Here is an 11,399-nt window from a genome sequence, read left to right as displayed (position 1 = left end):
ATATACCAGGAATAAATGGGATGGAGTGACTTAAACCCTACTCTTAACACCACTTGACCTTTTATCTTTTCCCCTGTGCTAAATATACATACATGTATTTTTATATACATATGTACATCTAACATAATGTGTGGATACATGTGATGTGAAGACAATAGGTATGGAAATTGATATGGCTATAGATATATATATATATGAATATAGATAAAAATATGGATATGGCTACAGATATAAATATAGATATTAAGATATAGATTATGTGTAGGTATTAATATAGATATGACTAGATAGATAGATAGATAATTTAAAGATTTAATTAGACATAGCTATAGATAGGTAGTGTGATATAACAGAAAGAAATGCTGGCTGTAGAATTAAAGAACCTCAATTCAAATCTCCTGCCACTTATTACCTATATTTCTTTGGGCAAATTTTTTGACCTCTTTAAAACTAAGTTCATGATCTACAAAACCAAAGTGTTAACCTAGATAGTTTTTAAGTACCTTATAAGTCTAAATTTATAAAGTTATAATAACTTTTTTGTATATGTAAATATAATTTATGCCAGAACCATTTTGAGGCAAAATGTCAAGTGGTTTCATTATAAGTTATATATCAGTATAAGTTAATTTGCATTTACATCTGCTGGTTACAATGTCCCATCATTGCTTTGAAGGATATTAAATAACACAGAAAACATAATTCCTATCCTTTCTAAAACACATTATTGGTCAATAGGAAATAACTTACCTTTAAAAGCTATAGCTATATAGTTTAATTTATTGATTAGGGGTTTAAGATTTTTACCCAAATAATTTTTGAGATGTGGGGAAATTTCAGTGAAGTAGAAATCCAAATTAACATAGGTTTGGGGTCTATTTATTGAATATTCAGCCTCTAAGGTCCCTTCTAGTACTAAATCTGTTTGCGAGAATTTTATATTTTTTCCATTGTTATATCAAATTAAATCTGACTAATCAATTTCATTTGTCAAGATCCATTTGAATATTTATTTTATCATCCTCCTAGTTTGAGGAGATCTGCAAATTTGATAAGCATACTTTCTATGCCTTCATCCAAGTTACTTGAAAAATAGGTGAATAATTGGACCAATGAGAGATTCCTGGGCCATTATAATAAAGTGCTACTACTTCCATGCTAAAAATCAATCTAATCAATCTGACTTTTGGTCAGATCATTCAACCAGTTTTGAATCCAATCAACTCTATTATCTAGCTCACAGCTCTCCACCTTGTCCACAACTATAGCATTAAAGATTTTGATACTGACCTAAGTTTCAGATATATTATATCAAACATCTCCCTGATCCAACAGTTGAGTAACTTATTTTAAAAATGGAAATCAACTTAGTCTGTTATAATTTGCACTTAATGAAGCCATGCTGGCTTTTAGTGATCACTGCTTCTCATTCTAAATAATTACACACTATTCCTTTTAATAATACATGCTAAAATTTTGCCTATAATTAAATTCAAATTCACCAGCCCACAATTTGTATATTTTATCCTCTTCCTCTTTTTTTTTTTTTTTTTTTTTTTTTTGCAAATTAGGATAATCTTTAGTCTCCTGCAAAGTCTCCTCTTTTTGTGATTTTTCGAAGATCCCTGAGTGAGGCTCTGCCATCAATTCTATTAGAATCCTGGGATAACATTCTTTTTTTTCTCTTAGTCCTGAAAATCAGATTCCCAAACCACTCAGATTTCCAAAATGTACTATTATCCTCCTCTTTCTGTATAAGACTTCAAGAACATTTCCTGAATAGTATGCTTGCTTTAATGCAATTCTATCAATCAACAAATAAGTAAGTATTCATTAAGTGTTTGCTATGTGCCAGATCCTGTTCTAGGTGCTTAGGACAAAAGATACAATTTAAATAATCTTTGACCTCAGGGAATTTACATTCTACGATGAGAGACAATATGTCTACATATAAATAAAATACAAAGTATTTTTTGGCAAGAATCCCCAGCATTCTACTGGAGGCATCTGAACCAAGTTTTGAGAAAACTTGAGATTCTAAAGAAGGAAATATATTCCTGGTATGAGGACAGCATGGGCAAAGGAGATGAGTGTCATGTATGTAGCAAAGGTGGGCAACAGCAATTTGGCTGGAATGTAGAATGAAGGGAGGTTGGTCCATCATAGGCATGTAATAAATGCTTGTTATTTGTTTGACTAGAGTTATGTATAATTAGGCTGAAAGCTAGGTTAGAGCCAGATTTGAGAGGTCTTTCCTTGCCAATTTGTATTTAATCCAAGAGACAATAGGGAGTTAGTGGAGTTCGTTGAGCACAATAGTAACATGGCCATACCTGGACTTTAGGAAAATTCTTTGGCATTTTAGTATGGCTTCGGTAGCTATGATGGGTTAAAGATATGAAAGATTTTAAGAAGAAAAAATTGGGAAATAACTTCAGTAGTCTCAGCTACTGAACCTGATGATAAGGATGAAGCTAAGAAAAATAAAGTGGTTATTCATCTTGGAAGATCATGAGTTGCAATTTGAAATCAGATCTTCCTGACTCCGAGTCCAACACCAGAAACCACCATCACTTAGCAGACACCTTTCTGATTATAACTTTGAAATGCTTCTTGGGTGCTTCAACAGAGAGCTTCTGCTCTTGCACAATAGACTTTCTACTCTAACACTTTGCCTCTGGGATGAAGAAGCAAACCATTCTATTTAACACAATATTACAACAAAGTGAGAGACCTTTATGCAAAGCACATATCTCCTAGTGTTGTGTCATGTGTGTGACTTTCCAGAATATCATTAGCTTACTTGTTGAACAAAATTCCCTTGGTTACTGAATTTGAGCTAGAGGGTTATTTTTTCCCCTATCCCATCTGGTGTATATTCTTCTAGCAAGGCCACTTTCAAGCATGCAGTCTCAATGTTATTAAAATCCTTGCAAATATAACTGTTGATACCATATTCAAATAGCTGCAATAGACCAAAAAAACACTTCTAGTGATTCTTCAGGAGCTCTGAGTATTATAGGATCATGGGATTTAAAGCTGGAGAGACTTAAAAATAAGGAAATGGGTCCAGAGTTAAAGTGACTTGTCTAAAGTCACGCTAGTGGTAGTAAAGCCCTCTTATTTATTCTTAATTCATTATTAATTCTAGTCCTCTTATTCCAATCTAATGTTCTCTTTACATCACATAATCTCCCTTGAACCACTTCAGGGTAGCTCAGTAATAAAGTGTCAGGAATAATTCTTTTTTATTCTAGAGGCAGCTGAGGATATAATAATCAAGTGCTGGACCTTGTTCATACCCTGCTCACTTCATAGCTGTGTGATCCTGGGCAAGTCACTTAATATCTATCTTGCTCTATTATCTCATCTGTAAAATGGAAATAATAGCTACTTCCTATGATTATTGTGAGGATAAAATAAAGCAATATTTGTAAAACATCTTGCGAAATCTTAAAATTTTAAATAAATATTGCTTATTATTATTTTTTAAAACCAAATGCAGTTTTTAAAAAAAAAGCACCAGAACTCTGATTCCAGCTTCTTTCCTTCTTAGTCTTCAATTCTATGGCTCTTCCAAGTCTTCAACTCTCTAACTTTTCTATAACTCTTAAAGATTTTGTGATTTAATAGTATCCAATAACCAAAGAGAACAAAGCAACTCAGAAGCCTTTAGTATAATCTAGTACCAAATAAGCTCAGCCTGCTGGGCAGGGAGCATATGTAACTTTATTACATAATTAGTGCTGAATGAATAAAACATTGGATATAAAAACAAATCTTCTTCCATCAATATATGAATGAAACAACTGAGTTCTCAAACAAAAAACTAGTTCCAGATCCCTCTATATGCTAAACAAATACTGATAGCTTTTTCTCTCCTAGGGAAGAATGTAGATGAAATGTTTTGTAAACATCAAGACATTATAAAAATAATCACTCAGTTTTCTTGACATTTTGACACTTTCATGAATCTATGATCCCATCAGTTGGGCAGTTCTTCCCATCAACATGTATCACAACTTTATACATGCATGACTTCTCATCATATCATCATATATGTCATTTGTCCTTACCTTTCCAGAAATCACTCTCTCATAGAAGATTCACCCCAGAGACTAAAGACTCTTTGTTTTTGAACAGCATTTATATATTTATCTCTGCCCCTACCCCTTTGTACAAAAATAGTTAAGCCAATGTGTACTAACACATTGTAGACAAACTATTTCACACCCCAAAAAAATCCATCAACCTCTGCTGAGAGAGAAAAAAAAATCATCAGTCTTCTGATTAATATTAGTTACCTGAATTTTTTTTTTTTTTGGATTTTTCTTTCTATAAATCATGTGTCTTGATTCTGTTTTCTTCACTCTATATAAGTTCATATAAATCTCCCTAGTTTTCTGAATAACTCAAATTTGTTGTTTCTTCCATGAAAAGTGATACTAATGATATGAGGTTCTTTCTCATCTCAATCCTTCTTTGTTTTCATTTTGTTTTATGCTTTATTGTAGACAAACCCCTGGATCAAAGGGGTTCAAATAGTTTAGTGACTTTTCTTGAAAACTTTCAAATAATTGGAATGTCTGAACCAATGCAAAGCTCTGTATGGACTAAGAATTTTTCCTGTCTTCTATAACTCATCCAGCATTGCTGGTTTATGTTTTTCCCCCCATACTTGCCAATTTAATGTGAAATTAAACCAATATTGTTACAACAATGTTCATTTCTCTTAATCATTTGCTATAAATTTTGTTTGTTAATTGCATTTCTTAATACTGAAAGTCATTTGTTCAGATCTTTTGAACACTTAGGAAATAGTTCTTATTTTTGTATCAATTTCCTATGGCAGATTTTATTCTCAGTTATTTGATTTAACTATTTTTCCCAGTCTTGTTTCTTTTGGTTTTTTGTGCAAGATCTATTTTCTCTATTATAAATACCTTTATCCTCTGGCTTAGAATTCTACTTATAATTGTGAAAAGCATCTCCTTTCATTTTGCTATTATCACCCAATTTTGTGGATGGTGTTTTTTTTTTTTTAAACAGTAGGTTGAGAATCTATTCAGAACTTATTATAGAAATAAATGCGGATCTAAATATTTTCTGCCAACTTATGATCAGTTTCCCTGGTAATTTTTGTCAAATAAGAAGGGTCATGGTTTTAACAGTAGGTACTAATAGATGACGAGCATCAATTTTAAAAATAACCACTAGAGTGGTTAAGAGATTCATAAGGTGAAATTGAAGCAAATCATTCTGCAAGTGAAAAAAGAAGCGGAGCTGTTACCCTGGAAGAAAATGTATGAAGCAACAATGGGCCTCTATCCACAAGACCTGAAAAGAAAGATTCATTTTCTTTCAGGAGTTTGAACTTAAAAATGAAGTTATTTTGGAAAAATTATAATGTTGATATACAGTTTTAAGTAGCATGCTTTTCAGGCCTGCTGGTCAACATAGGGCTGATACAACCACATAGATAAGCATCTTAAATGGAGATCCTGGTTCTTAACATGAGTGAGTTCTTCAATAATGATGCATTTGAGAAGTATTTCTTTCTTGTACCATTCCTGAAAGCTTATGAGAAACTTCATAGAAGTAGATTGTGAGCCACGTATGGAAAAATGGTGTTTGATAATTTCCATTTCCATAGCAGTGATTTACTAGGTTACATATTCCTTAAGTGGTTGACATTAACTTTTCCATTTTTATCTGTACCTCAGCCAAGTTTTTCAAAGTGTCATGAAGTTCCTTACACAACATCTTAAGTTCCTCATTATATTTTGGATGTATCTTTTGAGAATAAAACCCAGAAGCAATGCTCTTGCATTCTAATTCTATCTTGTTTTCAGCAAGTGCACTGATTTTGCTATTTTCTATTTTGTTTGCAACAGAAAACCCCAGAGTGTTGAGAATCTCCCATTTCAATAATAAATTGTGCCAATCTGCAGCATTATCCTTAATTTTTCTTGCACTAACAGATTAGACAAGTTCTTTTGGGAGTAACCAAGCCAGAGTTCTTTTTATTCATGATTTTAGCAAACCCAGAGTAGGTCAGAGGAAGTTCAAAGAAAGATCTAAATACTTTCTACATTTTTTTTTTAAACACAGATATGAACATCACTCTACTCCTTAAAAATCTTTTGTGGCCTTCTATTGTTTCTGGGATAAAACACAAACTTTAGAGTTTGGCAATGGCCCTTCACAATATGGCTCCCACATATCCTTTCAGTCTTATTGCATATTACTCTTCCTCATTATCTATTCCAGTAAAATTGATCTGTAGTTATTTCCTATATAAGGTATTATATCTCTCATTTCCTTACTTTTGCAAAATGTCTCTGTATCTCAAATATATTTCCTTCTCTATTTTGTCTTTCAGATTCCCTAGCTTTCTTCAAAACACAGCTTTTACATGAAGCTTTTGCTGTCCCCACCCCAAAACATACCCTCACTAGCTATTAGTATTCTTTGCCTCCTAGAACTCTATGGTATTTATCACTAGGTTTTAAGAAATGTTCAGGGAAAACCAGGACCTCTGGCTGCTTTTCAGGCCTGCTGGTCAACATAGGGCTGGTACAACCATATAGATAAGCACCTTATAAGGGCTATCTGAGCTCTTTCCAGGGATGCTCATCCAGCTTAGGTGTCCACATAGTACCCAACTTTCAGGTGTGTCTCTAAGAAGCTGTAACATATGCAGCAGTCACACCACAGTAAAACCCCAATTATGTGAAGATTCCTTTGATAGAATGGATGGGTGAGAACAATTTGCTCCAAGAGCAATGAAAGCAGTTAAAGCAGGCTCTATGGAGTTCTTTGAGCTTGATCACACAACAGACACCAAGGTCATCCACTGCATCCAGGACCATAATCTATAATTTTGATTTTTGTCTTGTCAATGGATTTTAATGACCCTGAAAGAGAAAGACTGAGGACTTTGTGCAACTCTAAGTCACTTAATTCCAATTCAAAGATAAATCAAGACATCACCCTATGATCCCATTGGTCCTCTCTGAAAACAAAGGATGAACAAATGTAGGGAAGTGTATTATATAGGGGTATTATGTAGGGGACAGTTAGGTGGCACAATGGATAAAATGTTGGGTCTAGAGACAGAAAGACATGAATTCAAATCTAGACTCTTACACTTACTAGCTATGTAATCCTGGACAAGTCACTTACCTCTGTTTGCCTCAATTTCCTTATCTATAAAATTAGATGGAGAAGAAAATGGCAAATCACTCCAGTATCTTTGCCAAGAAAATCCCAAATAGGATCATGAAGAATCAGATATAACTGAAAGAACATAGAATCGAAGTACTACATATGATTTTTTTTCAAAAAACATAAAAAGCAGTACTCTATATTAGTTTCTCTCCTCCTGCCACACCTCAACATGAGTAATATATTTTCTTGCACTTTCCTCCCCATTGTGTGTCACTTTCCCATTGTTATTAAAGAAGCTCCTAAGTGGAAAAAATTCTAATGCAATTATATAATTTTTTCTGCAAACAAGAACATTTGGAAAGCATGTTCTTTAATTGCAAAGCTGGAAGGATTTAGTTAATCTTCCTTTTTTCTAGATTATGCAGGACATCCTTGGTAGTACTAGTGAATGACACTTTAGATAATCATATTTCTCCCTATTTTGTACTTCATTTAATGTCATTACTCAGCAGATTAAAATTATTTCACACTTACTATGAAGTTTAATATCATTTTAATATATATCTTGCATATAACATACATAAGCCCATGTACACACACATACACACACAGAGCAAACATGTTGACTATGCAGTCCTTTCAAAGATACATTATTTTCCTACCAACCCAAGAGTTTTTAATTTTAAAAATCAATAAATTATAGACACAACAGATAGAATAGTTTCCATACTTCTTAGTCATGTATAACTATAAATTCTCTAAAGTTTGTATAACTATAAAGATCTGGAGGCAGCTTGTTATAATGAATAGAGTATTGACTACTTTTGGAAATTCCAGATTCAAACCCTACTTCTGACACTATACCTTTATACTTTGGGTTTGTCACAATTTCTCTGGATCTCAGTTTCTTCATTCATAAAATGAAGAGTTAGACAAACTTGCCCCTAAGGTCCCATACCAACTCTTTGCTATGATTCTATGGAAAATTATCTGGGAAAGCCTCAAAATTCTTTGGCATGTTCTCATCAAAGATAATGCTCCTGTTATATACATGAACCATTCTTACCAAGCTGAAAAAGTAAGCATGTGGATCAATAGTTGCTGATGTCTCCTTGGTAGCTTTGTATTTTTCCAGAGTTTGTATTGGATCCTGGAGGCAATTGTTTTGTTTCTCCTTCATTTAAAAAAAAAAAAAGACTAATAATAACAAAGAATGACATTTTCACTTGAGCATGAATTGGATTTCAGGAAGATAGAGTTGCACAAAGTGATCAACTTCACTATTTCTTTCAGAATCACCAAATTCCAGTGGCAAAGCCAATATGACTGGCAAAAGCCCACAGATGCAAAGAATGATTTTTACATCTTCGATGTCTGATTAAGCTCTAAGAGCTCTACAATCCCTGTTTCAACTGCCTTCATGACTTTTGAAGGCCCAGAAAGCCTTCATACCAGAGATACTAATTCTCCAAATACCCCATACACCCCACTGGCAACCGGGAAACACTAAAAATAAGAGATTGATATAATCATAACTGCTCTTAATAATCTGAAAAGTATGTCAAAAATTAAAAAACAATTCACAAATTTAATAAATATTTGTTAGTTTGTTGACTTGTTTATTATTTATTTACTATAAAAAAATTTGACTTGGTAGAATAAAATTCTGCTTTAAAGGTCTCATGAAACAAGATGTCTCCTATGTATCTATTAAAATTAAATACAAATCCTGGAAAGATTTTAATAGAAGTAACTTGTTTTGGTCATCCTCTCTTTATTAATATCAAATGAGCCCTGAAACAGGCTAAATATGCTTGCCATTCATGTAGAATACTTTCACAGAAAAGCTCGTGTGGAGAGAAGAATTATTCAGAACAAGAGGTCCACTAGATGTTCCTGTTTGAATTTGATATTGTATTGATCAGATTAAGCCCTGGAACACCACATGATTTCCTATATAAGATCCATAATTACTCAAGAAAGTTGATCTATCTACATAGGAAAAATGCAAGTAAATGAAAAATGCCTCTTGTCTAGAATATGATATACATAGTCAATATGACTATAGAGTTCTGTCATCAACATAAAGGTCTTGGGTAGACACTGTAAATAGTGTCTATTTGCACTATTTCAGTCACGTCTATTATGAAGTTTAGTATCATTTAATATATATATATATATACATATACATAAGCCCATGTACACATACACACACATAGCAAACATGTTGACTGAGGAGACCTTTCAAAGATACCTTATTTTCAATGGTCAAAGGATATGAACAGACAATTTTCAGAGGATGAAATTGAAACTATTACTACTCATATGAAAGAGTGTTCCAAATCATTATTGATCAGAGAAATGCAAATTAAGACAACTCTGAGATACCACTACACACCTGTCAGATTGGCTAAGATGACAGGAAAAAATAATGATGAATGTTGGAGGGGATGCGGGAAAACTGGGACACTAATGCATTGTTGGTGGAGTTGTGAACGAATCCAACCACTCCGGAGAGCAATCTGGAATTATGCCCAAAAAATTATCAAATTGTGCATACCCTTTGATCCAGCAGTGTTTCTATTGGGCTTATATCCCAAAGAAATACTAAAGAAGGGAAAAGGACCTGTATGTGCCAAAATATTTGTAGCAGCCCTATTTGTAGTGGCCAGAAACTGGAAAATGAAGGGATGCCCATCAATTGGAGAATGGCTGGGTAAATTGTGGTATATGAATGTTATGGAATATTATTGTTCTGTAAGAAATGACCAGCAGGATGAATACAGAGAGGACTGGAGAGACTTACATGAACTGATGCTAAGTGAAATGAGCAGAACCAGGAGATCATTATACACTTCGACAACGATATTGTATGAGGACATATTTTGATGGAAGTGGATTTCTTTGACAAAGAGACCTAACTGAGTTTCAATTGATAAATGACGGACAAAAGCAGCTACACCCAAAGAAAGAACACTGGAAACGAATGTGAACTATCTGCATTTTTGTTTTTCTTCCTGGGTTATTTATACCTTCTGAATCCAATTCTCCCTATGCAACAAGAGAATTGTTCGGTTCTGCAAACTTATATTGTATCTAGGATATACTGCAACATATCCAACATATAAAGGACTGCTTGCCATCTAGGGGAGGGGGTGGAGGGAGGGAGGGGAAAAAATCGGAACAGAAACGAGTGCAAGGGATAATGTTGTAAAAAAAAATTACCCTGGCATGGATTCTGTCAATATAAAGTAATTATTAAATAAAAATTTTTAAAAAGATACCTTATTTTCAAATCAAGCCAAGAGCTTTTAATTTTAAAAAATCAATAAATTATAGACACAACAGATATAATATTTGCTATACTTCTTAGTCATGTATAACTATAAAGTCTCTAAAGTGTGTATAACTATAAAGAAATGGAGGTGGCTTATAGTGGATAGAGTTCTGACTTGTTTTAGAGAATTGGACCCAGAATTGAATAGGAGGAAGTGAGCAAACTAAATTGCCCTTGGAAATATCGGAGTCAGGCTGTAATATTATTGTTGAAAGAATCATATATTTAATACATTCCATTCTTGTGATTATGTTATTGTTAGCTATGGAACAGTACAGTTTCTGAAGAATTGAAATAAAAGATAACCCAAAGAATATTAAAATGGCATATAGTAGATGAGAGCAAATTGAAACATTTTACAAATGAATGGTTACAAACAAATGATATAAAATATATTGTGAGTAAATATATATATGAAAAATAAATGGCCAGTAATGGAAATAGAGTGAGAAATAAACCAATAGAAATAATCCAAATGTTCCATTCCTCTATACAAGGTGAAAAGAATGCAAAGAAATTCCCCAGTACTTTGTGTGGACCTCCCAGAGTAATTTGTAGTAGGGCTTTGATGCAGAATAGCTAGGCATAGATGGGAGAACCTTTGCATCATTTCAAGGAGTACTAACATTGATGAATCAAGTGCATTCTCAAAATATTTTGATGGATTTATTTTTAGCATCTTAGATAGTTGAGATACTTGAAGTGCTAAGAAACAATAGGAGCTGAAAGATAATGACTATTTGATGGCAGAACAAAAGCACCATAGATCACAAATCTACAGGGTAAAAACATAGCAATTAATTATGTTGTCTTATTTCTTTTAGAATGACTATTGCATGGGTCAGGAGTAAGGAGACTCATTGGCATAAAAGATTGTTTTTCTAATCAATGT

The 11,399-nt window shown here is 33.3% G+C and overlaps 1 pseudogene; it reads right to left on the bottom strand.

Moving 5' to 3' along the window:
* Nucleotides 1-5,438: 5,438 nt before the first annotated feature.
* Nucleotides 5,439-6,031, bottom strand: LOC127546620 (cyclin-dependent kinase 2-interacting protein-like; annotated as a pseudogene).
* Nucleotides 6,032-11,399: the final 5,368 nt, after the last annotated feature.

The sequence above is a fragment of the Antechinus flavipes genome, chromosome 1 (assembly GCF_016432865.1).
Source record: "Antechinus flavipes isolate AdamAnt ecotype Samford, QLD, Australia chromosome 1, AdamAnt_v2, whole genome shotgun sequence".
NCBI classification, from domain to species: domain Eukaryota; kingdom Metazoa; phylum Chordata; class Mammalia; order Dasyuromorphia; family Dasyuridae; genus Antechinus; species Antechinus flavipes.
This window is presented reverse-complemented; position numbering and strand designations above follow the sequence as displayed.